The 25,675-nt window shown below is 42.6% G+C and overlaps 1 protein-coding gene and 1 pseudogene across 1 annotated transcript in view; one reads left to right on the top strand and one right to left on the bottom strand.

The window, feature by feature from the left end:
- Nucleotides 1-25,675, top strand: part of LOC122748371 (zinc finger protein 850-like) — a gene marked incomplete at its 3' end in the record, with an annotated part of 465,756 nt that overhangs the window by 324,707 nt on the left and 115,374 nt on the right. The gene's annotated exons all lie outside the window — the stretch shown is intronic.
- Nucleotides 19,548-24,262, bottom strand: LOC122748369 (annotated as a pseudogene).

Here is a 25,675-nt window from a genome sequence, read left to right on the forward strand (position 1 = left end):
GGACCCAGGAACCCTTGCAGTACCAGAGCTCAGCAGAGCCCTGGACTAGCTTCCTCCTTTCATCTCTGAGACCCAAGGACACTGGGAGCTACAGCTGTACTTACAAGGAAGGGAGAGCCCCTGGTATAGCATCAAAGAACAGTGATACCCTGGAGCTGGTGGTGCCAGGTGAGGGGTGTGTGTGGGCCCCAAATGACTGAGTATGACCCCTCTGAACTCTAACCAGACATGGGCCTCACAGAGAGAAGGACTTGGTCTCTTCATAGCCAGCTCTGCCCTGACACCTGTGAGGGGTCTGGGGTCTTGGAAGATATGAGATATTTCTATTATGATCTGGAATCTTGGGAAGAAAGGTGGTGGTGCTGGTGACTGAGCTGGGGGTTAGGAGAAGAGTCTCAGAGCCTCAGAACTGAAAGGGGCTTTCAGGTTCTTGAGGTCAAATCCTCCCATTACCAATGAGCAAAATGAGGCCCAGAGAAAGGGAAGGACTTGCCCAAGGTCACACAACAAGTGAGTGAGAGAGCCTGGAAATGAGCCTGAGCCTTCTCACTCCTGACCCAGGTTCTGAGCTCAGGATCAGGCTGAGCCCAGGGCCTGTCAGACACCCCAGATGAAAAGTGAGGGGTCATGGTCTTCCCTCCTGGGAGTCGTCAGATTCAAGAGACCATAGTTTGAATGAGCTCCCCCAAATATGAAAGTTTTCTTTGATTCCTGGGTTGTTAGAGCAGGAAAGGGTTGAGAGATCTACTCCAACCCCCTCACTTAACAGCAGAGCTAACTGTGGTTCAGATAGGGCCAATGAATGGACCCAGGTCACACAGGGACTCAGGGACAGAGCAGGGCCTTGACCAAAGTGTCCTGACTTCCATTCTCTTGTTCTTCCTCTTCCAGGCTCTCTGCCCAAGCCTTTCCTCTCAGCCCTCCCAGGACTTGTGGTGGAGCCTGGGATGCATGTGACTCTCCAGTGCCGGCAGCCTTCTCTGTCATCCCTCTGGGGGGTGACATTCACTCTGCATAAAGTGGGGACCCCTCAGGTCTTGCAGAGCCAGAGCTCAGCTGGAGCCTCAGCTGATTTTAACCTCCTGTCTGTGAGGGCCCAGGATGCTGGTAACTACAGCTGTGTCTACCAGAAAAGGATGGATCCAAACCTGGTGTCTGAGCCCAGTGAAGTCTTAGAGATCTGGGTGACAGGTAAGAATGTATTCAGGTTCCCATGGAATAAAGCAGAAGATTGGAGGACCAGATTTAGAGGCAGCCTGGAAGTCTGAAAATGCATATCATGGGGGGCAGCTAGGTGGCACAGTGGGTAGAGCACCGGCCCTGGAGTCAGGAGTACCTGAGTTCAAATCTGGCCTCAGACACTTAACACTTACTAGCTGTGTGACCCTGGGCAAGTCACTTAACCCCATGCCTCACTAAAAAAAAACCCAAAAAAATGCATATCATGGGGGGCTCTTTTAAGCATCATGAGGCAGAGGTTGGGAGAAGGGTTAGACATCCCTATGGAAGGGGAAAGAAAAAGTGGAATAGGCCAGCTTAGGTACTACCCACCTCTAGAGACAAGGATGGGATGAGGAACAATTACCCTGTTCCTAGGCAGCCACAGATAACATCTAAGGTTTAGCATTCACTGCTCTTCAAGGAAAGAGATTTGGGGCAACGAATGACCAAAGATACAATGGAAGCAGGAGTCAGTGGTCAGGGAGCTGTTCAGGGTATTCCAAGCTGTTGATTCCATTCCCCCACCCCCGCCCCACCCCAACTGTGGATAGGACCTTATCGTTCTCTGGTCTCCATTTGGGTTTCCAGATGCACTTCCCAAGCCTTCCCTCTCAGCCTTGCCTAGCCGACAGGTGGCCTCAGGAGCCAACGTGACCCTCCTGTGTTGGGGGCCCTCAAGATGGACTAGGTTTGCTCTGTACAAAGAAGGAAATGAGAAAACCCTCCTGAGCATGGATGCCAATAAAGATGGGGTCCTGGTTTTTTCCAGTCATGTGACCCCAGATCACTCTGGCAATTACAGCTGCAGCTACCAATTCAGCACTAATGGAAGACTCTGGACACAAAGCAGTGACCCCCTGGAGCTTATAGTGAGAGGTGAGAGGAAGAAGCCCATGGGATCCACTGTAGAGTGCCAACCATCCCTCCCTCCCTCAACCCCTACAAGGAAATGAAAAATGGGAGCTGGGTCACGAGGCTTCCCTTCAAACTTCCTGGTGACCCACACATCTCTATCCTGGATTCTGGGTTTCTCCCCCTTATCTCAAGGAATAAGGCCTCTCTGAGCATGATTTGTATCAAACTCTTGTGTTCTCATAGTGCTGGGGTGCTGGGGAGGGGGAATAATCAGAGGAAATGCAGGGGCAATTGTAGGTCAAGGGAAGGGTCCCCTCAGGACAGTCATTTATGAAGATGCTTCTCTCTCCCCCATCCCAGGTTCGGAGCATAGTAACGCCCTCATCATCACCCTCAGCTGTGTTTCCTTCCTCCTCCTACTCCTCTGCCTTCTCTTGTGGGTATTCCTGCATCGTGGATCCAGCCCTATGGGTGAGTGTGGCAAAGACAGAGTAAAACCCCTTAGTGACTGAAGGAATAAAGGGATGGGTTAGGGCTGAGACCTCCATTTCCTCCTCTGTCATCTGACCTTGCTTCTTCCCATCCCATGTCTCTCTCACCAGGGTCTTTACAAGGTGGCAGCCTTAGGAGGTAAGGAGATTCAGCTACCCTTCCCATAGTCCCCTGTTCCTTCCATTGATATAACACTGGAATTTAGACACTGAACAGTCTCTGGTGAGAAGGGAATGGTTGGGGCAGCTAGGTGACGCAGTGGTAAAGCGCTGGCCCTGGATTTAGGAGTACCTGAGTTCAAATCCAGCCTCAGACACTTAAAACTTACTAGCTGTGTGACCCTGGGCAAGTCACTTAACCCCAATTGCCTCACTAAAGAAAAAAAAAGAAGGGAATGGTTACAGAGACTCCAAGCATGAACTCTATACCCATGACCTATTTCTTACCCCTCTCTCTACTAATAGGAGCCTCTATTGCCCTTGTCTTGCTTGGAGTACCTGCCTGACCCATCACCCTGAGGCCCCTGCAGAAGAAGCCCTTTGTAAGTTATCTTGGCAGGATGAAGGAATGATACTGGGGCAGGGAGAAGGGAGAATGAAGGGACTTTCTGGTCCTGGGAATTGGGAGAATGATGTAAACTTCCCTTCACTTCAGATATAGAAGTGCCGGAGAGACCAAGACAACCATTGGTGAGTTAGCCCCATCACGTGCTCTACCTGGAGGAGCCTGTTTCATCTTTGACTTTAATTTTTCCCAATAGGCTCTACACCCATGGTGGGACTAATTCCTGCTTATTTACCTAATGTTCCTCCTACTCCCCATTAGAGCACATCTGACCTTGGAATTCTTGATACTATTTAGGTTATTTGGAAAAATGATTTCAATGACTATGCTTCAACGTCATTCATTTCCCTTAGAATCCTATGGGGTTTACATCATGTAATTAAAGGAAAGTGACTGAGAAGGCATCTGTAGCTTTCACTGGACAGTCTGTCAAAGCTCTCATAACACAAGCTAGATTGAGGACTCTTGCTCCAGTGTCACTCACTGTTCCCTCACCATTGTATTCCTCCTTCAGGTCTCCAAGCCTGAAGAGGCCTCCCAGGGAGTGACCTATGCTCAGCTGAACATAAGAACCTTAAATAAGAGGAAAACTCCCCCAAAGGAGACATACACAGGGCCCACCCTCTATGCCACTGTGTCTTGAACTAATGGTTTGGGCGTCTTTACCAAAGGAATATTCTCCCTTCTCCCATGTCATCTCTCTTCCTCTCCCCCAACATCATTCATCTGTTCTCTAGTACATTTTCCCCAGGCTCCCATCACCGTGGAGCCATGAAGGCTATTCAGATTGTACACTGGAGTCTTGAGTTGTGCAAATCAAGTGTATGATGATGAGATACATAGATGATACTTACAGAGTAGAAATGGAGGTAATGATATCAGTGGGGAAGTCACTAGTAGTTGTGGTCATCAGGGAGGCACTTCTACACTAGATGGGATTAGAATTAAGTTTTATTTTTAATTTTTTTTTAGTGAGGCAATTGGGGTTAAGTGACTTGCCCAGGGTCACATAGCTAGTAAGTGTTAAGTGTCTGAGGCCGGATTTGAACTCAGGTACTCCTGACTCCAGGGCCAGTGCTCTATCCACTGTGCCACCTAGCTGCCCCTAGAATTAAGTTTTAAAGGAATCCAGGCAAAGTTAGAGGCAGATTGGATAAAGGATAGCATTCCAGGCATGGGGGTGGGGTAGGGTGGGCAGCTGCCACAGAAATGTGGAATTAGGAGACAATTGCGTGTAAGGACCAAAAAATTAGCCAGTGTAGCTGGCTTATAGAGTGATTGGAGGGGAATGAAGTATAAGAAGACTGGAAAAGGAGGAAGCCACTAAGACTCATCACCTCACTGTCTCTTTCCATCCATCACTCAGACTCACCTCATGTATTCAATCTGGTGCCAATTCCTCTTCTTTTCCATTTTCATAACATCTCTTATATATGTCCCCTTCTGTCCAATCACATAGCTACTAGCCTCAGGGTATTACACTGAGGCTCACCTCCCACCTGGATTATTACAATCACTGCTGGTGGGTCTACCTGCAAACAGTCTTTCTCACTCCAGTGCATTATTCATTCAGTCGCCAAATCAATGTTTCTAAAGTGTTGGTCTGATTAGATCAGCTGCCTAGTAAATAAACTCTGCTTTCTTCCTAACAATTCTAGTATTACAAATAAAATTATCTGTCATTCAAAGCCTTATGTGACCTCTCCTGTGACCGTTCAAGTCTTCATACACTTTATATCCTCTCACACATTCTTGGTGGCACAAAGTTCCAAACAAAAGTCATCAAATTCAGAAAGGAATTCACATGATCTCCCCTCTTCTATTCAACTCACATTCATATTGTCAGTATCTACCACAGACGTTCATACAGAGTAAGTCCTTAATATCTTTGTAGATTTTGTTTTGGCAATAAGTTCTGTAAGGGCAAGTTCAGATAGTCCTTGAATACAGGTTTGAGATCTGAAAGAACTTGTATATAGTTTCTTGATTGATCATGGAGGTCAGCACATATTAGGTGGCTAGGGAGTGCTTTTAGGAATTGAGTTTAATTGAAGAGAAAGATTAGAGATTTATAAAAAAAATAGTTGGTTTCTCTTCAAATGTAGGTTACATGGAAAAGTCAGGAAGGGGCAAAGGAACAAAGGGGCAGAGATAAGGAAAAGATCCCTCAATTCTACTGCTCTTCTAAAGAAACAGGCAAATTGGTGATAATTGTTTGGCATCTCTTTCAATATTGATTATAGGGGCAGGTAGATGGTGCAGTGGATAAAGCACCGGCCCTGGATTCAGGAAGACCTGAGTTCATCTGGCTGCAGACACTTGACACGCACTAGCTGTGTGACACTGGGCAAGTCACTTAACCCTCATTTCCCTGTGCCCTCCAATATATATATATATATATATATATATATATATATATATATATATATATATATATATATATATATATACACACACACACATACACATATATATATATACACACACATATATATATATATACATATATATTGATTGCACATATCCTTTTTGGGGGGTAATAGTTCATTTTCCAATTAAATGTAAAGGTTGTTTTCAACCTTTATTTTTGTAAATTTTGAGTTCCAAATTATTTTCTCTTCCTCCCTTCCCTTCCCCCTCCCCAAGTTGGCAATCAGACATGTGTGTGTACACACAAACATGAGAAAACAATTATTTATAATGAATTTCTTGGGGGGGGACCCAGAGATCAGTTTTGCTTCTTTCTCTCCCCTCCCCTCACACTCCAGAAAGTCCAGGCAAGTTCTTAAGGATCTTGCCTGGGACAAACCCATCTGCTCATAGTTTATGATCCTTGTGATATATTGTTATAATCTCTTTGCTTATATTTTATTTAAAATTTTTCATCAATATTTATTAGGGAAATATATCTATAATATTATTTCTCTGTTTTAGATTCTTCCTTGTTTGGGTATAAGCATCATTGTTGTTTTTTTCCCCTTGGTAGTATTTTATTTTCCAATTGCATGTAAAGATTGTTTTCAGGGGCGGCTAGGTGGCGCAGTGGATAAAGCACCAGCCCTGGATTCAGGAGGACCTGAGTTCAAATCCGGCCTCAGGCACTTGACACTTACTAGCTATGTGACCCTGGGCAAGTCACTTAACCCCCATTGCCCTGAAAAAAAAAACAGATTGTTTTCAACATTCATTTCTGTAAGATTTTGAGCTCCAAAATTTTCTTTTCCTCCCTTCCCTCCACCTTCTCCTAGCCACAAAGCAATTAGATATGTGTTGTACATACAGAAATTCACACATGTATGTATAAATGTGGCAATGTGTATGCATACATAAGATGATGTATATGTATATGTGGATATGCATACATATGTTAATTGTGCATATACATACATGTATACACATATAAGTATATGTTCGTGTATACATGTAGGTATGTGCGTATGTGTATACATGTATGTGTGTATATATAAAATCATGTTATATTGTTATATATTTATAAACTAGTCATGTTGTAATAGGAGAATGAAAACAAAAGGAAAAATTGCAAGAAAGAAAAAAATAATAAAAACAAATATCATGAAAATAATATACTTTTATTTGCATTCAGACTCCAAATTTCTTTTTCTGGATGTGGAAAGCATTTTCCATCATATGTTTCTTCTTTTCAAATTTGGTAAAATTAAAAAAAAAAGATGTATTAGGAGATAGGAATATATGGCCAGGAGACAGAACCACTATGCGGACTATCTTGCTGAGTAAGTGAAAAACTGCTCTTTTTATATGTTTAAAAAACAAAGAAAGCAAAACAACTGGGGAGAGAATTAGAAAGCAACTGGGAGGGGGCAGCTAGGTGGTGCAGTGGATAAAGCACCAGCCCTGGATTCAGGAGGACCTGAGTTCAAATCCGGCCTCAGGCACTTGACACTTACTAGCTGTGTGACCCTGGGCAAGTCACTTAACCCCCATTGCCCTGAAAAAAAAAAACAGATTGTTTTCAACATTCATTTCTGTAAGATTTTGAGCTCCAAAATTTTCTTTTCCTCCCTTCCCTCCACCTTCTCCTAGCCACAAAGCAATTAGATATGTGTTGTACATACAGAAATTCACACATGTATGTATAAATGTGGCAATGTGTATGCATACATAAGATGATGTATATGTATATGTGGATGTGCATGCATATGTTAATTGTGCATATACATACATGTATACACATATAAGTATATGTTCGTGTATACATGTAGGTATGTGCGTATGTGTATACATGTATGTGTGTATATATAAAATCATGTTATATTGTTATATATTTATAAACTAGTCATGTTGTAATAGGAGAATGAGAACAAAAGGAAAAATTGCAAGAAAGAAAAAATAATAAAAACAAATATCATGAAAATAATATACTTTTATTTGCATTCAGACTCCAAATTTCTTTTTCTGGATGTGGAAAGCATTTTCCATCATATGTTTCTTCTTTTCAAATTTGGTAAAATTAAAAAAAAAGATGTATTAGGAGATAGGAATATATGGCCAGGAGACAGAACCACTATGGGGACTATCTTGCTGAGTAAGTGAAAAACTGCTCTTTTTATATGTTTAAAAAACAAAGAAAGCAAAACAACTGGGGAGAGAATTAGAAAGCAACTGGGAGGGGGCAGCTAGGTGGTGCAGTGGATAAAGCACCAGTCCTGGATTCAGGAGGTCCTGAGTTCAAATCCAGCCTCAAATACTTGACACGATAGCTGTGTGACCCTGGGCAAGTCACTTGACCCTCATTGCCCTGCAAAAAACCAAAAAAACAAAAACAAAGCAACTGGGAAGGAAAAGCAAAACAACTGGGAGGGGATTTCTGAATAATGGGGCATCAGCACCCATTCATATCTTGCACATCACCTTGCTGACCTTGTTACTACTAATCTCTGTACCAGGGTGGTGCTGGGCCACACTGCATTCATGGTGGGGAGGGGGGGGGAGGCAGAACTCTTTTTCCTTTGGGAAAGTTTAAAGATTCCTTGGGGGTTGGGGTCTTTGAGTTTCTTGGGGTCCCACTACATTCTCTTCTCTCTCTTTTTTTTCTGGGGAGGAAGAGGTGAAGGTGCATCTTTTTATAAAATAATAAACATTTTTGTTTATAGTTTTGAGTACCAAATTTTATCCCTCCTTCACCCAAGAACCAATTAAAAATTCCCAATTAAGGGGCAGCTAGGTGGCACAGTGGATAGAGCACTGGCCCTGGATTCAGGAGGACCTGAGTTCAAATCCGGCCTCAGACACTTAACGCTTACTAGGTGTGTGACCCTGGGTAAGTCACTTAACCCCAAATGCCTCGCCAAAAAAAAAAAAAAATCCCCAATTAAATACTAAATTAGAACTTCTGAAAATCAAAGGAGAGAATTAATGGAATTGAAAGTAAGAAAACTATAAAATTAATAAATAAATAAAACTTAGAGATTTTTTTAATGAAAAAGATCATTAAAATAGATAAACCTTTGGTCAATTTATTTATTTATTTATTATTTTTTGGTGGGGCAACGAGGGTTAAGTGACTTGCCCAGGGTCACACAGCTAGAAAGTGTCAAGGGTCTGAGGCCGGATTTGAACTCAGGTCCTCCTGCATCCAGGGCCGGGGCTTTATCCACTGTGCCATCCAGCTGCCCCCAGGTCAATTTGATCTAAAAAAAAAAAGAAGAAGAACACCAAATTACCAGTATAAAAAATGAAAGGGCTGAATTTACCACCAAGAAGTGGATAATTAGGAGCTATTTTGCCCAACTGTATGCCAATAAATTTGAAAATCTAAAGGAAATGGATAAATATTTACAAAAATCATAAATTACCCAGATTAACAGAAGAGGAAAGGAAAGACTTGAATAGCCCAATTTTAGAAAAATAAATTGAATAAGCCATCCCTTTTTGGTTTTTTGCAGGGCATTGAGAGTTAAGTGACTTGCCCAGGGTCATACAGCTAGTAAGTGTCAAGTGTCTGAGGTTGTATTTGAACTCAATTACTCCTGCATCCAGGGCCTGTGCTTTATCCACTGCGTCACCTAACTGCCCTCTCCAGGATAATACACTATGGCCAAGTGGGATTTATACCAGGAATGCAGGGCTGGTTCAACATTAGGAAATCTATTAAAATAATCCATCACATTAATAACAAAACTAACCAAAATCATATAATTATCTCAATAGATACAGAAAATTCTTTTGATAAAATACAGCACTCATTCCTACCCATTAAAACCACTCGAGAGCATAGGAATAAATGGAGCTTTCCTTAAAATGATAAACAGTATCTACCTAAAAACATTGGCAAACATTTTATGGAATGTGGATAGGCAAGAGGCATTCCCAACAAGATTAGAGGTGAAACAAGGATGCCCATTATCACTGCTATTATTCAATATTGTACTAGAAATGTTAGCTTTAGCAATAAGAGAAGAAAAAGGAATTAAAGGAATTAGAATAGGCAAGGAGAAAACAAAACTGTCACTCTTTGCAGATGATATGATGGTATACTTAGAGAATCCTAGAGAATAAATTTTTTTTTAAATTACTTAAAACAATTAACAACTTTAGCAAAAAAAAAATTAAATCAACACAAATCATCAGCATTTCTATACATAATCAAAAAAGCTCAGGAGCAAGAGGTAGAAAGAAAAATTACATTTAAAGTAACTGTAGGGAAAGCTAGGTGGCACAGTGGATAAAGCACTGGCCCTGGATTCAGGAGGACCTGAATTCAAATCCAGCCTCAGACACTTAACACTTACGAGCTGTGTGACCCTGGGCAAGTCACTTAATCCCAATTGCCCCTCACACACACACACACACACACACACAGTAACTGTAGACAATATAAAATTTTGGGGAGTATACCTGCCAAGACAAATCCAGGAACTTTATGAACACAATGACAAAACACTTTTCACACAAATAAAATCAGATCTAAATAATTGGGAAAATATCCATTGCTTATGGATAGGCCAAGATAATATAATAAAAATGACAATTCTACCTAAATTAATTATTCAGTGCCATACCAATCAGACTACCTGAAAATATTTTATAGAGCTAGAAAAATAGTAACAAAATTCATCTGGAAGAAAAAAATGATCAAGAATATCAAGGGGACTCATAAAAAAATGCAAAGGAAGGTGGGCTAGCTGTACCAGATCTGAAAATATACCCTAAAGCACCATTCATCAAAACCATTTGCTATTGGCTAATGTGATAAAATAATGGAATTTGGCAGACACCCAGGGGTCCCACCTGATTGATTTAGTATTGATTGAATTGGGTGAGAATGAGAAACTAAGTACCTACTTAAGGATGATTAGAGGTGGACCACACCTGGACAGCCCTGAATGATGTTGTTCTCAGAGGCAGAGTACTACTGACATCAGCAAAAGACCACTCTCAACCAACCCACTTGAAGGACCTCACCTTTCTGGGAGGGAGAGAGGAACTAGGAAGCAGAGTTTATCAGGCTACCTGAGCCTCTTTTTGGTGAGAAACAGGTGCATGACAATAGAACAGGAGGACCCCTTTTAGTTGTTTGGACACTGACTTGGTGGTGAGAGATTTTAAGTGGCTTTATAGGAAAGTAAATTGATTTCTTTCTCTCTGGCTATACTGAATCATATCTAAGCTAGGATTTCCATGCTATAAGGAATCTGTTCTCAATCTCTTTCTGTCTTCACTAACTCATAATATATATTTTGATAAATCTTTAAAAGTCTAAACTCTTGCTGAATTTATCGGTGATTTTAGCCAGCTTCCCCCCCCCCAAGACTGGGGTGGGGCAGATTAGGACCCACAATTTAGATTTTAAACAACACACTAAGAAGTAGAGTGGTGGATGAATGGAATAGGTTAGGCAAAGGAGACACTGTAGTAAATTAGTAATGTACTGTTTGATAAACACAAAGACTCCAGTTTCTTGGATAAGAACTCACTGTTTGCCAAAACTGCTGTGAAAACCAGAAGCTAGTATAGCAAAAACTAGGTATAGACCAATAGTTTACACCCTATACCAAAATAAGGTCACAGTGGGTACATGATTTAGACATAAAAGGTGATATCATAGGTAAATTAGGAGAGGAAGGAATAGTTTACCTCTCCTAATTTATGACCAAAAAAGAGATAAGGAATGTTATGAAATGAAAAATGGATGATTTTTATTACATTAAATTAAAAAGGTTTTGTACAAAGAGAAGCAATGCAGCCAAAATTAGAAGGGAAGCAGAAAGCTGGGCAACAATTTTTACAGCTAGTGTTTCTGATAAAGGACTCATTGTAAAATATATGGGGAGCTAAATCAAATTTATAAGAATTAAAGTCATTTCCCAAATTGTGAAATACCCAAAGGATATGAACAGACAATTTTCAGATGAAAAAATCAAAGCTATCTATTGCCATATGAAAAAATGCTCTAAACCGTGATTGATTAGAGAAATGCAAATTAAAACAACTCTAAAGTACCACCTCAAATTGCCTAATATGGAAAAAAAAGAAAATAATAAATGTTGAAGAAGATGAGAAAAATTGGAACACTAATGCTTTTTTTTTTTTTTTTTTTAGTGAGGCAATTGGGGTTAAGTGACTTGCCCAGGGTCACACAGCTAGTAAGTGTTAAGTGTCTGAGGCCGGATTTGAACTCAGGTACTCCTGACTCCAGGGCCGGTGCTCTATCCACTGTGCCACCTAGCTGCCCCCACTATACAATTTTTAAAAAGAATTTGGATTTTACCAAAGCCAGGCTCTTTGCTCCTCCCTTAAGTCTCCAGTGTGTTAGCCTTCAGTTGGGTAGAAGGCAGCTTGTAGATTTGTTGTGGACTTTACTGTTTGATTAACAACAGATATCCATTTCATACATTCATTAAAATGCTCTTTTTGAAAATAGGGCCACTGAAGAGAGGTTGAAAATTCTTCTCAATGTCTACAAATAAACGAAGAATGAGATTGTCACAAAACTCAAATAACTGTTTATACTTAAATCAAAAATATCACTCTGGGAAAGAGCATAAGCAACTTTGTAGGGTTCCCCCCCATAGGAATCTATTAGTGGTAAATTCAGATTTGTACTGTTTTTATAAAGGTCCTAAGCCAGGCATTGCAAACTGGAAAAATATTATCTTTTAGTTTGCTCTTATAAAATTTAGCACCCATGAAAAATTGCTGATTGTATTTTTTTCCCCTTGCAAATTGAAATCCTGAATATACTGGCCTTTTTATAATTAAGATTTTGAAAGTAATATATAGTAAGGATGTAAATTAAGAAAGTAAGTATGCATTTTACTAAACAAATCTCCCATGAACAGCTGTCTTAAGAAGCAAACATTCAAGAGACCCATTCAGCTTATGTGGTATATGTATTCTCTTGGTGCTGAAAGATGGCTCTGTGTATGGCTGCATCAACTTGTGAACTTTGTGTCAAGATACTCAGTGTTCAGGGTTCATGGGCAAATGCATTTTCAGTTCATATTTGGCCAGCAATGGATGTCACTGCAGGAAAATGTAGGATTAAAATGATCCTTGCCTGTAAAAAAAATCTAATGTGCAGTTGCCTTATTCCTGTCCCAAGTGTAGGGAAAACTAGCTAGGGTTTACTTACAAATTAGAAGCTTTAGCACCAGTTTTGGGCATTAAGCATTTATTAGTAAAAAGATAACAGCTGGGTCAGAAAGTCAAGAAAAGACCTATTTAACCTAGAGTTCTCAATTCCTTCACCACCAGCCTGTTCAAGCACCGAACTGCCAGTCTCAGCTCCCTCTGAATCCCAAAGAGAGGCGGTCCATGCACAGTGCTTCAAGCTAATCGGGTAGTGTCACCCAAATCCATTGGTTCACTGGACTTGAGAGTGGTCCCATGTTAAGGTCAGAGTCCACAGCTTCTGCCAACAATACTCTCTTGAGGGCCAGGGAGGTGTGGCTTCAATTGAATTAACTTTAAGTGAGTTAATCAGCAGAGCCAGCCAGTCTCACTCAATCCCATCAATTCAATCAAGCTGGGACCTTTGGGCATTGGCAAAGCCCATTATTTCCTCACAAGCCCCTGAGAAGGAAGCTGGGGAATTGTGTTGGCAGCAGCTACACTGGGAAAAAAATGAGAAGATCCCAAAGCTGCTGGGTTTGCATATTTTATGTGTGTCAGTTATGTGTTTGCCAAAGTATTGTACTTATGTGAAAAATAAGTTTTGGGTTGTAGCTCATGAAGCTGATTCTAAACCTCAGAAAGGTGAGGGAGGTGGGAATGTGACTGAAGCTGTCTGAATTGTAAATTACTCAAAGTGTGAATTGATTACTGGGATGTAACTTCTCCACTATGTATTCATAGCCTTGGATGAACATTGTAAAAGTTGGGTTGTTTTTAAATGATTAATGTTGGTGAAGACTCCCTTAATCTGTGAAATTAACTCTTCCAATCCAACAAGGTTGAGCGCCAAGACAATAGGAAGGGTGAGTATGATTCTTTAATTTCCAAAATTGTACAGAAAGTAATCAAGGAGTTCCTAGGGAACACCTGAATTTTGTAATAGGCAGATTAATTAAGGGAATCCCTTGGGTCTAACTTTGGAAAATAAGCTATTAGTAATACATATTGGTTTAACTGCCATTTTGCTAGTTTCAGATAATTTAAGTAAATAGAGGTGAGAAAAGTATCAGAACAGAATAAGAAAGAAACAAGATTATGCTTTTTAAAAAGAGATTTATATTGAAAGAAAAAGTTTATGTAGGAATAAGAGTGAGGGCAGAAAAAGTTGTAATCTATTTGCACTGACAGTGTGAACAGAAGATTTAAAAGTAAACATTTTGGAGATTTAAAAAATGATAAGCTTACTGCCACTTTAAAAAGAAGTTTGAAAGGAATTAAAGGAAACAGAATAGGCAAGGAGGAAACAAAGCTATCACTTTTTGCAAATGATATGATGGTATACTTAGAGAATCAACTAAAAAGCTACATGAAACAATTAAGAACTTTAGCAAAGTTGTAGGATATAAAATAAATCCACATAAATCATCAGTATTTATGTACATGACCAACAAAGTCCAGTAGCAAGAGATAGAAAGAGAAATTTCATTTAAAGTAATGGTATACAATATAAAATCCTTGGGAGTCTACTTGCCAAGATAAACCTAGGAACTCTAGGAACACAATTACAAACCATTTTTCATACAAATAAAATAAGATCTAAATAATTGGAAAAATATCAATTGCTCATGGATAGGCCAAGCTAATATAATAAAAATGACAATTTTACCTAAATTAATTTACTTATTCAGTGCCATACCAATCACACTACCTAAAAATAATTTTATAGAGATAGAAAAATAATAACAAAATTCATCTGGAAGAAAAAAAGGTCAAGAATATCAAGGGAACTAATGAAAAAAAATGCCCAGGAAGGTGGGCTATCTGTACCAAATCTGAAGCTTTACAATAAAGTGGCAGTCATCGAAACTATTTGGTACTGGCTAAGAAATAGAGTGGTGGATCAATGCAATACTTTAGGCACAGGAGACACAGTAGTAAATAATTTTAGTAATGTACAGTTCGATAAACCCAAAGACTCCAGCTTCTGGTGTAGGAACTCAGTATTTGATAAAAACTGCTGGGAAAACTGGAAGATAGTATGGTAGAAACTAGGCATAGACCAACATCTTACACCTTATACTAAAATAAGGTCAAAATGGGTACATGATTTAGACATAAAAGGTGATACCATAGATAAATTAGGAGAGGAGGAAATAGCTTACCTCTCAGATTTATGGAAAGGAGAACAAATTATTACCAAACAAGTGATAGAGAATATTATGAAATGCAAAATGGAATGATTTTGATTACATTAAATTTAAAAGGTTTTGTACAAACAGAAGCAGTGCATCCAAAATTAGAAGGGAGATAGAAAGCTGGAAAAATTTTTTATAGCCAATACTTCTGATAAAGGCTTCATTTAAAAAATATATTGGAAACTAAATCAAATTTATAAGAATCCAAGTCATTCCCCAATTGAGAAATGGTCAAAGGACATGAACAGGCAGTTTTCTGATGAAGAAATCAAAGCTATCTTTTGCCATATGAAAAAATGCTCTAAATCACTATTGATCAGAGAAATGCAAATTAAAACAACTCTGAGGTACCACCTGACATCTATCTGATTGGCATATATGACAAAAAAAGAAACTAATAAATATTGGAGAAGTTGTGGAAAAATTGGAACACTAATGCATTGTTGGTGGAGCTGTGAACTCATCCAATCATTCTGGAGATCAATTTGGAACTATGCCCAAAGGGCTATAGAGCTGTGCATACCCTTTGATCCAGCAATACCACTATTATGTCTTTTCCCCAAAGAAATAATAAAAAAGGGGAAAGGACCCACATCTACAAAAATATTTATAGCTGCTCTTTTTGTGGTGACAAGGAATTGGAAATTGAGGGGTTGCCCATCAATTGGGGAATGGCTGAACAAGTTGTAGTATATGAATGTAAGAAAATACTGTTGTGCTGTAAGAAACAATGAGCAAGCAGATTTCAGAGAAACCTGGAAGGACTTTCATGAACTGATGCTGGGTGAGATGAGCAGAACCAGGAGACAATCATACACAGTATCAACAACATTGTGTTGATCAGCTGTGATAGACTTGATTCTTCTCAGCAATATAATGTTCCAAGATACTTCCAAAGGACTCATGATGGAAAAAGCTCTACTAATCAAGAAAAAAAAAAAAGAACTGTGGAATCTAGGTGCAGATTGAACCATACTATTTGTATTGGGTTTTTTTGTTTTTCTTTTTTGAGGTTTTTCCCTTTTGCTCTGATTCTTCTAGCACAGCATGACTAATGCAGAAACATGTTTAATATGATTGTACATATATAACATATATTAGGTTGCTTGCTGTCTTGGGAAGGGGGGAGGTGGGAATTGGGGGAGGAAGGGAGAACTAGAAGTCTTATAAAAACAAATGTTGGAAACTATATCTACAAGTAACTAGAAAATAATAAAATATTTTTATGACAAAAAAAGTGGTTTGAAGGTTTGGGAACCATGCCAGTTCAAAATCTCAAGGTGAAGGGAAAAAGTTTCCATTTTTGAGCAAGGACTACTTAACCATTTCTTGGCTCACAAACTGAGAACAGGTCTTTGTGAGTCCAAAAGAAAAAAAAAAAGCAATGAGTTTGACTTGATCTAATTGGATATTTATGGGATCTTGCAAAGTAACTTTTAAATTGGTGTGTGTGTGTGTGTGTGTGTGTGTGTGTGAGAAATTGAAAATAATCATAAATTATATGAAACTCCTACCCATTTTTGTTATAGACTATTTTAATTGTTTTGTTTCCTCTTGAAGACAAAGAGGAAAGTACTGGAAGAATTTTGGATATAAATGGGAAAGCTGATAAATTATTGTATGGGAAAAGATACAGAAAAAGACTCTTAATGTGTAAACTTGCCAGAAAAGAGCTTGCTATGGATTATAAAATTCCTAAACAAGGGATGGTCTTATGAGAATTTCTCTTTGCTTTTGATACAGAAGGAACGTTAAATGATTGATCTTTACACCAGGATAAGTTTAAATATGATAAAATATTTTGAGACTGTAATTTATACTGTTTTGAGTTTTGAATTCAGGGATTGTTGTCTGGTGGGTCATTAAGTCAATAACCTACCCCTCCAGAGAATGCCACAAGTGACTTGAAGGGAATGTGCTGTTGTAGATGGAGTTAAGTGTGGAAAGGACAATAGGACGATCTTGGTCTCACCTAAGCAGATTTCTATAATCAGAGCAAGTAATTAGTATAAAATATGAGCACAGTGCAATGATTAAAAAAATTCAAGAAGAGAGATAAAGATATGTGATATTATGTGATTTTTTTTTTATGAGATGCAACTTGGTATTCCAAGGGGGTTGGAACTTGGAAACTTGCTCATAATCTTGAAAGACAGACAAATAAAACTAGGGATAAAGGCCTGATCTGACTTAAAATTGTTAGGTTATTTTATCAGCTTCACTGACTTTGTGTTATAATATTTTAGAGTACTGTCATTTGAAGCGTAAAAAAGATGATGAGAGAATTTTAAAAGGCCTGATAAAATCCATTATTCTAATATGGCGAAATTAATTTGGCATATTTTTTTTTTTGGTTTAGAAGAAACTGAAATTAATCCCCACTGCAAAGGCATTTGAATGAGAGGGGGATAAAATTAACTTTCCACCAACTTAATCTTGACTAATTCCAATTTTAAGACTTTTTGGAGGGGCTTTAAGGACTGAATAAGAGAGAGAGATATTTGTTATATATATATTTATTTTTAAAGTAATCTCATGAAAATTTGTTGAATATTCCTTTTTATTTTAAGGATAAATTTTAATCTGTTTCTCAAAAGAAAGGTATTTTCAGGATAAATTGTGTACATGTTCAATTAACATTTGTGTGATGTTTGAAGATCTGCTGACAATTTGATATTGATGACAGTCATGTCAAAATCTACTGTGATTTGTGAGGCTTCATTAATGGAGGGTCAAGCTTTTTCTGGGAAACTGAATATTCTCTGTTTCATTCTTAGGTTTGGTGTGTATATTTCTGTTATCAGGGTAGACAAAGTGGAAGGTTGTTATTCCAATATTGAATTAATTGGTTGTTAAATTAATACCAAAGCAAATAAATTACCGTACTAAGCTGTGAGAAAGATCTTGCTGTTTTGATCTGAATTTATTGGTATTAAGCAATAGTTAAATAAGTGCCCAAACTTGTCATATGTATAAGATATGTTAGTGGACAATAGTAACTTAAGAACTCTCTTATATCACCTTAATGGGAAATATGAGTTTACCTCTGATTGCTACTTAATTCGCAGACTAGTTGAGTGACAAAGAGTTAGTGAAACTAATCATTTAAGTGTCTTCCTAAGTCCTTTACTACAATTGAAGTTAACTTGGTAACTTTTATAAAAGTTCGTTTGGGGCCACATGGGGAAGGAAGGAATATCGGGGAAGTTCCTCAAGGAGGCAGTGGTGCCCAAGAGGTCACTCACTCTCTCTTCCCCATACTGGGCCCTCAGGATGGATCGCTGGCACAAGAATAGTTACAGGAGGAGGCAGAAGAGGAAGAAGGACACACAGCTGAGGGGGGTGATGAGGGTGTTGCTGGGCCCTGAAGCTGGGGGGGGGTGGAAAATCCTCATAAATCACTGTCCTGAGGGGACTCTCACCTTTCCTATATCTTAGTCCCTGAATCTTCTCCTCCTCCTCTTTCCCATCACCACCAGCACCCACAGCTTGGCACAAATCCTGCTCAGAGGAGGCTCATCCCTTAGAATTATGGTGAGAAACCCAGAAACCAGGTTGGAGGCATGTGGCTGACAGGGAAGTATGGGGAAACCTTATGTCCCCACATGCCCCCTTGGGCCCCATGTGTCTGGAACTGGAGACAGGATCAAAGTTTCCACTGTCTCTTATCCCAGAGCCAAGGCCTTGGTTTTATCTCCTTTTGGGGCTGAGGGAGGGAATATTGTGGGCTTCTTCCTCTCACCTCTCACCATAATCTCCAGGGGGCCACTGAGCTGTGTCCAAAGACTGCCATTGGTGCCAGTCTGGTGGCTGCAGGTGTAATTCCCCTAGTTCTCGGGGGTTACATGGGCAAAAAGAACCGGGCCTCTCCTTGAGTGGTGGCCATGATCCCTCCTTGTACAGAACAAACCTAGTACTCCATGAAGGCCCCTAGCACAGGAGGGTCAGGTTGGTGCCTGAGGCCACCTCTGGGCCAGGCCACACTGAGAGGGAAGGCTTGGGAAGTGCATCTGGAAATCCAAACAGAGGCCAGAGATCCTCACTGTCCCTTCCACAGTGGAGTGGGGGAGGTAAGAGATAGATGGACCCTGCAGAATCCCATGGCCCCAAGCTCTGACTTTCATTGGCTCTTGGTTCATTCTTTTCCCAAACTCTCCTTCCCTGGAGAGGGAGATACTCAATGTATTACTAAGAAGCAGGAAAGTGGTTACACCTTTAGTCCTTATCAATTGAGCTTGGGGTAGTTCCTGAGCTGGTCGTTCTTCTACCTTTGCCCCCCACATACATAGGGATGGACCCCACAATGTCTACCTCATGATGCTCAAAAGATCCCCAGATAACATGCCCAGGCTGTCTCTCAATACTGACTCCCAGTGCTCTACTTTATGCTTTGGGGACTTGAACCCCCACACCTGTCACCCAGATCTCCAGGACCTCACTGGGCTCAGACACCTGGGAGGGAATCATCTTCTATAGTAGATACAGCTGTGGTTACCAGCATCCTGGGCCCTCACAGAGGGGAAGGGAAAGTCAGCTGAGGTCTCAGATGGGCTCTGGCTCTGCAAGGGCTGTTTTTTTTAACTTAAACAGAGTGAATGTCACCCCTAAGAGGTATGTCTAAGGGGGCTACCGGCACTGGAGAGTCACATGCATCTGGGGCTTCACCACAAAGCCTGGGAAGGCTGAGAGGAAAGGCTTGGGCAGAGATCCTGGGAGGGGAAGAACATGGGGCTGGGAGTCAGGACACCTGGGTCAAGGCCCTGCTCTGCCCTGAGTCCCTGTGTGCCAATTCACTGGCCCTGTGTGTCTCAGTTATCTCCTCTGTAAATGATGGTGTTGGAATAAAATATCTCAGTCCTTTCCTGCTCTAGTAACCCAGGAATCTGCAGAGACTTTCACATTAGAGGTAACTCATACAACTGATGGTATCACACCTTGGATGACTCATGGGAGGGAAGATCATGGTCCCTCACTTTTCATCTGGAGTGTCACAGACAGGACCAGGGCTTAGCCTAAACCTGGGCTCAGATCCGGGAGTGAGAAGGCACAGGCTCATTTCCAGACTCTGTTATTCACTTATTGTGTGACCTCGGACAAGTCCCCTCCTCTCTCTGGCCTCACTTTGTTCATTGCTAATGGGAGGGTTTGCATCTGTTTCCTTATTTGTAAAATGAGCTATAAAAAGAAATGACAAATAACTCCTGCAGTATCTTTGCCAAGAAAACCCCAAATGGGGTCACAAAGAGTTGGAAACTGAACAACAACGACAATAAGAGGGTGTATCCTCAAGTACCTCCTTTCATTTCTGGGGCTCTGAGCCTCTCTTCCCAGCCCCCAGCTCAGTCCCCACCACCACCTTTCTTCCCAAGATTCTAGATCAGAACAGAAATGAAGACCCCAGAGTCCTTACAGGCTCTGGGACAGAGCTGGTTGTGTAGACACCAAGCCCTTGTGAGGCCCCTGTCTGGGCAGACAGCAGAGGGCTCATACTCAGAGTTACTCTAGGGTGCACCCCCCCTCACCTGGCACCCCCCAGCTCCAGGGCCTCACTGGGCTCTGATCCTCTGGCAGGGGCTCTCTTTTCCCTGTCTCACAGAAGGGAGGAGGAAGCTAGTCCAGGGCTCTGATGAGTTCTGGTGCTGTAAGGGCTCCTGGGTTCCAGCCTTGGACAGAGCGAAAGTCACCTCTTCAAGGGAAGACAGCTTGGGCCTTGAGCACCAGAGAGTGAGGTTGGCCCCTAGAGCCACCACAAGTCCAGGCTGGGTCCACAGAGTGGGCCTGGGGAGTCACCCTAGGGGAAAAGGGGAACCAGTGGTTAAGGACAGATGTCATTTCTAAGACTCCCCCAATCTCTTTTTTTAAAATTTTTTTTGGGGGTGAGGCAATTGGGGTTAAGCGACTTGCCCAAGGTCACACAGCTAGTAAGTTTTAAGTGTCTGAGGCCAGATTTGAACTCAGGTACTCCTGACTCCAAGGCCGGTGCTCTATCTACTGCGCCACCTGGCTGCCCCTCTCCCAATCTCTTAATGAGGAGGCCGGTAGCATTCCTTGTCTGGGGTCTGCCTTGGGCTGGGGACACCCCCACTAGCCTGGGACTCAAAGCTGTGTCCATGTAGAACAGAAGGGCTTCCCAGGGTCTCCTGCATCCTCCCCCTTAAATGATCCCTTTAGAATTCCCAGGATTTCATGTTTTCCCCATTGCTCTGTGGGGGATAGAATTGAGTATTTAGCAGGGTTTCCATCTTCAGTCACCATGCCCAGTCAGCTCCAGGGCCTGGCTGGGATGTGACCCCAGTGGGGGGCTGTCTTCCTGTAGTAAATACACCTGTAGCTCCCAGAGTCCTCGGCCCTCAGAGATGGAAGTGAGAAAAGAGCCTGGCTCCCTCTGGGGCTCTGTGGCTGCAAAGGCTCCAGGCTCTTTGCCTCCAGGAAGGCCAAACCGTAGTTCTGAGAGTGAGCTTTTGGTGACGTGTGGCACCAGATGGTCACTGTTGTCCCCGGGGATATTGATGTGAAGCTACAATGTAGAGTTAGGAGAAAGCTCCCATGAACATATATTGGATGAAAGTTAGGGGCCTGATCTCTCACCCAAATCCCCTCAACTCAGTCCCTGAAACAGAACAGAGAAGGGGGAGGGTGGGAAGAAGGTCCCAGGCCAGGCCCCTTTGCCCAGTCCTCTAGGCTTCTTTGTGGCTGGGGAACTGGGCTCCCTGGGGCACCAAAAAGGTGTACAAAAAGGTTCCAAGAGCACAAAGTGATAAGAGGAGGACAAGGGCAGAGGAGATCACCCTGCCCCACCTGCCCCCTTCTCATCTCCTCCAGGGGGCCCAGTTCTGGGCCTACAGGCTAGGCCTCCTGGACAGAGACAGGATCTAATTAATATGACATCACTCATAAATTCGGGCCTTTCTCTTAAACTCTGAGGTTTGCACATTTCTTTTCTCCCACTTACTCCATGGGAGACAGTTAGGCAGAAATCCAGATTCCCAGTTCTGGGCCCTAACCACGACCCCACACGGCCTCATGCTACCAGGTCACCGTCCTGCTACCCATTCATACCCCTCAGTGATGCCAAAACAGAGCTGGCAGAGCTGGGGGTGTGCCTGGCTGGGCAGGGGCTGGAGTGTGGAGGAGGGGGCTCCCTCTGGGCAGCTTTGTGAGGAATTGGGTTCTCTCTGTTTTTTTTCTGACCTTATTGACCTACCAGGTTGCCTCCTTCTCTGCAATAAGGGAACCTCAACAATTTAGGGAAGACTCCACTCCTGCTGCCCGCAGGGAGCTCACAGTCCTGTGGATAACAGGTGCTTGAGCGCCAGTGACCTCACTGAATAATCCAGTCCTTTGGCTTCATGTCATGGAAGAAGAAACTGAGGCACAGAGAGTATTACTGACTTGCACAGTCACACAGCTAGGAATGATGGGGGCACCTGCTTGAACCCCCTGCCACAGGTTCCCAATCTCTGGCTCCTTCCTCCTTCCGCAGGCTGCCTTCTTAGACAAGCCAGAAGGATAGATACCTGGGGTGGCAGGAAAGGCACCAAAGGTACTGCGCACATGAGAGGTGTAGACATCATGCTGGGAGGGCCAAGGGCCTGGACACTGCCCCTTGATCCAGTCCTGGAGCAGCCAGGATCTGGGCAGGGCTTTAAGCATATGTACTTAAGTTAGGGTTGTAGGTAAGAAGGGCATGACAGGCAGGGGAACTGTGTGAGCAAAGGGAGAGTGGCAGGACATGATGGAAGGTGATGGAGTCACCTGCCCGTGCTGATGGAAGTGTAGCATGGGCAGAAGAGAACAATGGCAGAGATAACCGGACATGCTGGTTCCTGTTTCATTCCTGAAAGGCAGTAAAGGAATCTGGGTAAAGTTCATTTCTGAGCCCTCTTCCCTGGGGGTGAAGTCTTCTACTTACCCCTCAGTCACATTCTCTAACACCAAAGAAAAGACCACATTAATTCTAATTGGACTGTGCGTGAGGGTGTATTTTTTGACTGAGGAATACCCAAGGACCCCCACCTTTTTCTCTGTGACATATCTTGGAGCTTCAGAAGGGTGTGTCCCTTTTCCCAAATGCTGCTGTGTGTCCTCAGGGGGAAGAGCAGCCTAGCTCTCCTGGCTGGGCCACCAGGGACACTGAACATATGGGGAAAGATCCCTGGGTTTGGCGGTGGGAGACATGAGTTCAAATCTTGTTCCTGACACTTAAGTTTCATTTGTCCTGATCAAGTCACCCTACCTCCCTTGAGGCCTCAGATTCTGCATCTTGAAAAGAGAAATCATGGTACGTGTGCTCTACTTCTCAAAGGGAAATTGAGAAGAAAGATTTCAGAATCTTATTTAAGCCCCCAAAGTGTGAGCTGGGGACCCGGGGGATCCCAGAGCCTAGGGAGGTGGGGGTGCTAAAGGAGGCAAGTAGTAAAGCATGAGGGTTTGCTCTGCATTTAGTCGACTCTCGAGACGGGGATCTGGAATTCATATCTCAGGACTGGCCTCCTGCCCACTAGGGATGATTGTATACCAGCATCCCCTCACCTGTCACCACCAGGGCCAGGGGTTCACTGAGCTCTGCCCACCAGGGCCCCTGCCCAGAGTGGGAGCTGTAGCTTCTTGCATCTGTCACATCATCCACCTGCCTGAGCACAAACTCTGCCAGCTCCCAGGATGCATTTCTCTCTTCTCTGAGCTCTCCATCCTTCCATAACTGGAACCTGTCACTCCCCAGGTGGCCCTGGCACCTAGGGGTCACATCTGCTCCCTGGGGGACCACAGGACCGGGGACAGCCCAGAGGGTGGGCCTGGGGAGGGTGGCTGAGAAGGAAACAGAGTCCAGATTCCTCAGGAGTTCTCTAACTCTGGTGTTTCCTTTGCCTCCAGATTCTGAAGCCCCTCCCCGAGTCACCCCCATCCATTCATCACAATGTCTCTGGTTTCTCTCCCTACTTTTCCTTGGGAAAGGACTTGAGGTTGATTTGGGACAAGAAAGGGAAAGAGGGCAGTGGGATGCTGGGGACCAGACACCCATCTGTGCCCTAATGCCCAGTGCAGACACAGCCCTGGAAGAGAAGCTCAGGTTAGAGATGGCTGCCCTGCAGCCCACACTGACCCCAACCCTAGCTCTCACCAAAGCCCCAGAACCTCTCATTCGGCTTTCATCAGAATATGAAGGAAGAACCTGGGAGCAGACACTGGACTCCCGCTCTGCCCCCAGAGGCTTTGGCTCCTCCTTAGGCTTCCTCCCTCTTCTTCAGTCAACAAGCCAAGGGCCTTGTCTCCACATCCCTCCCTAACTCTGACCCTGGAGACTCACCCATGAGAAGCAGGAAAGTGGCCGTGGGGCCCATGGTGGGGCTTCAGCTCTGTCCTGGGCCGCCGAGCCTCAAGTGTGGGGAGGATTAGAGGCTGGCCCAGGAGGTGGCGGCCAGGCCTGCTGCCTTTCCCCTTTTGGGACTGCCATTAATAAACAAACAACATCATTTATTTATTTATCTATCTATTTATTTATCTATTCATTCATTCATTTATTCATTCATTCACTCATTTATTTATTCATTCATTCATTCATTTATTTGTTTGTTTGTTTGTTTGTTTGTTTATTTATTTGTTTTTTTATTTATGTGGGGCAATTGGGGTCAAGTGACTTGCCCAGGGTCACACAGCTAGCAAGTGTGTGTTAAGTGTCTGAGGCGGGATCCGAACTCAGGTCCTCCTGACTCCAGGGCCGGTGCTCTATCCATTGCGCCACCTAGCTGCCCCAAACAATGTCATTTTAACTAGCATTGTTTAGTGGTTTCCTGTTTGCCAGGCACCTTACACATATTATCTAATTTCATCCACACAAGAACCTTGAGATGCGGCTACTAATATTAACCCCACTTTAGAGATGGGGAAACTGAGTCAGATGGAGGTTAAATGACTTGCGCGGGTTCACATAGGTAGTATGTTTACGAGGCAGGATTTGAATTTAGGTCTTCCTGACTACAATTTAGGTGAAGGCATGAAGCTGGTACCATGTATTGCAGGAGTTCAATATAGACAAGAGGCACCAAACCTCCAAGTTATTGAATATCCCAATTCTTGCCCCTCCTTTAGGCCACCCCAACAGTAGCACTGTTCAGCCCAGGAAGGGCCAACCAGAGTGTTTGCTGCTCTGTTTATAGTTTCCTCAAGGATTGTACCTACTCAGGGTGCTGACCCTTGACCTAGGGGTTCTCAGGGGGCCTGTGTGAGCCCAGGTGAGCACCTGTGATTCCTTGTATATCAGCACTCGGTGCTTTCCTGATAAAGAGCCCCAAGAGGCAAGAAGGGTCCATAGGACTTGTAAGGAATTAATTGTGATTTGGGGTTTTCATATCTTTGCTTCATTATGGTCAGACTGAAAAAAATGTAAGCTTGAAAAGCCTAAGAGAAGGTGGGTGTGTACTTTGGGAGATAATTGAACAAACAAGAGGAACTCTGACCACAGGGAACATTTATTGAAACTAAGTTACTAGGCCTCCCCTGATAGCTCCCCCACGCCCACATGGGTCTGGCCAGATTATAATGGGGACATCCCATGTGGGTGTGCTGAGCCAATTGGAGACTCAGAATGGCTAAGAACTGCCCCTTCCTTTCCAATGGGGGAGACAGTTAGAGGCAGTTTTGGGGAAAGGCAGTTAGGGAGAGTTTTTCTGAGAGAAATGGGGAAGGAAGGTAGGGACAGTTAGAGGAGCTGCTGGTGTTTTGACCTTCAGACCAAAACAGAAGAGACTACAAGC

Source organism: Dromiciops gliroides, chromosome 3, assembly GCF_019393635.1.
Source record: "Dromiciops gliroides isolate mDroGli1 chromosome 3, mDroGli1.pri, whole genome shotgun sequence".
Lineage (NCBI taxonomy): Eukaryota > Metazoa > Chordata > Mammalia > Microbiotheria > Microbiotheriidae > Dromiciops > Dromiciops gliroides.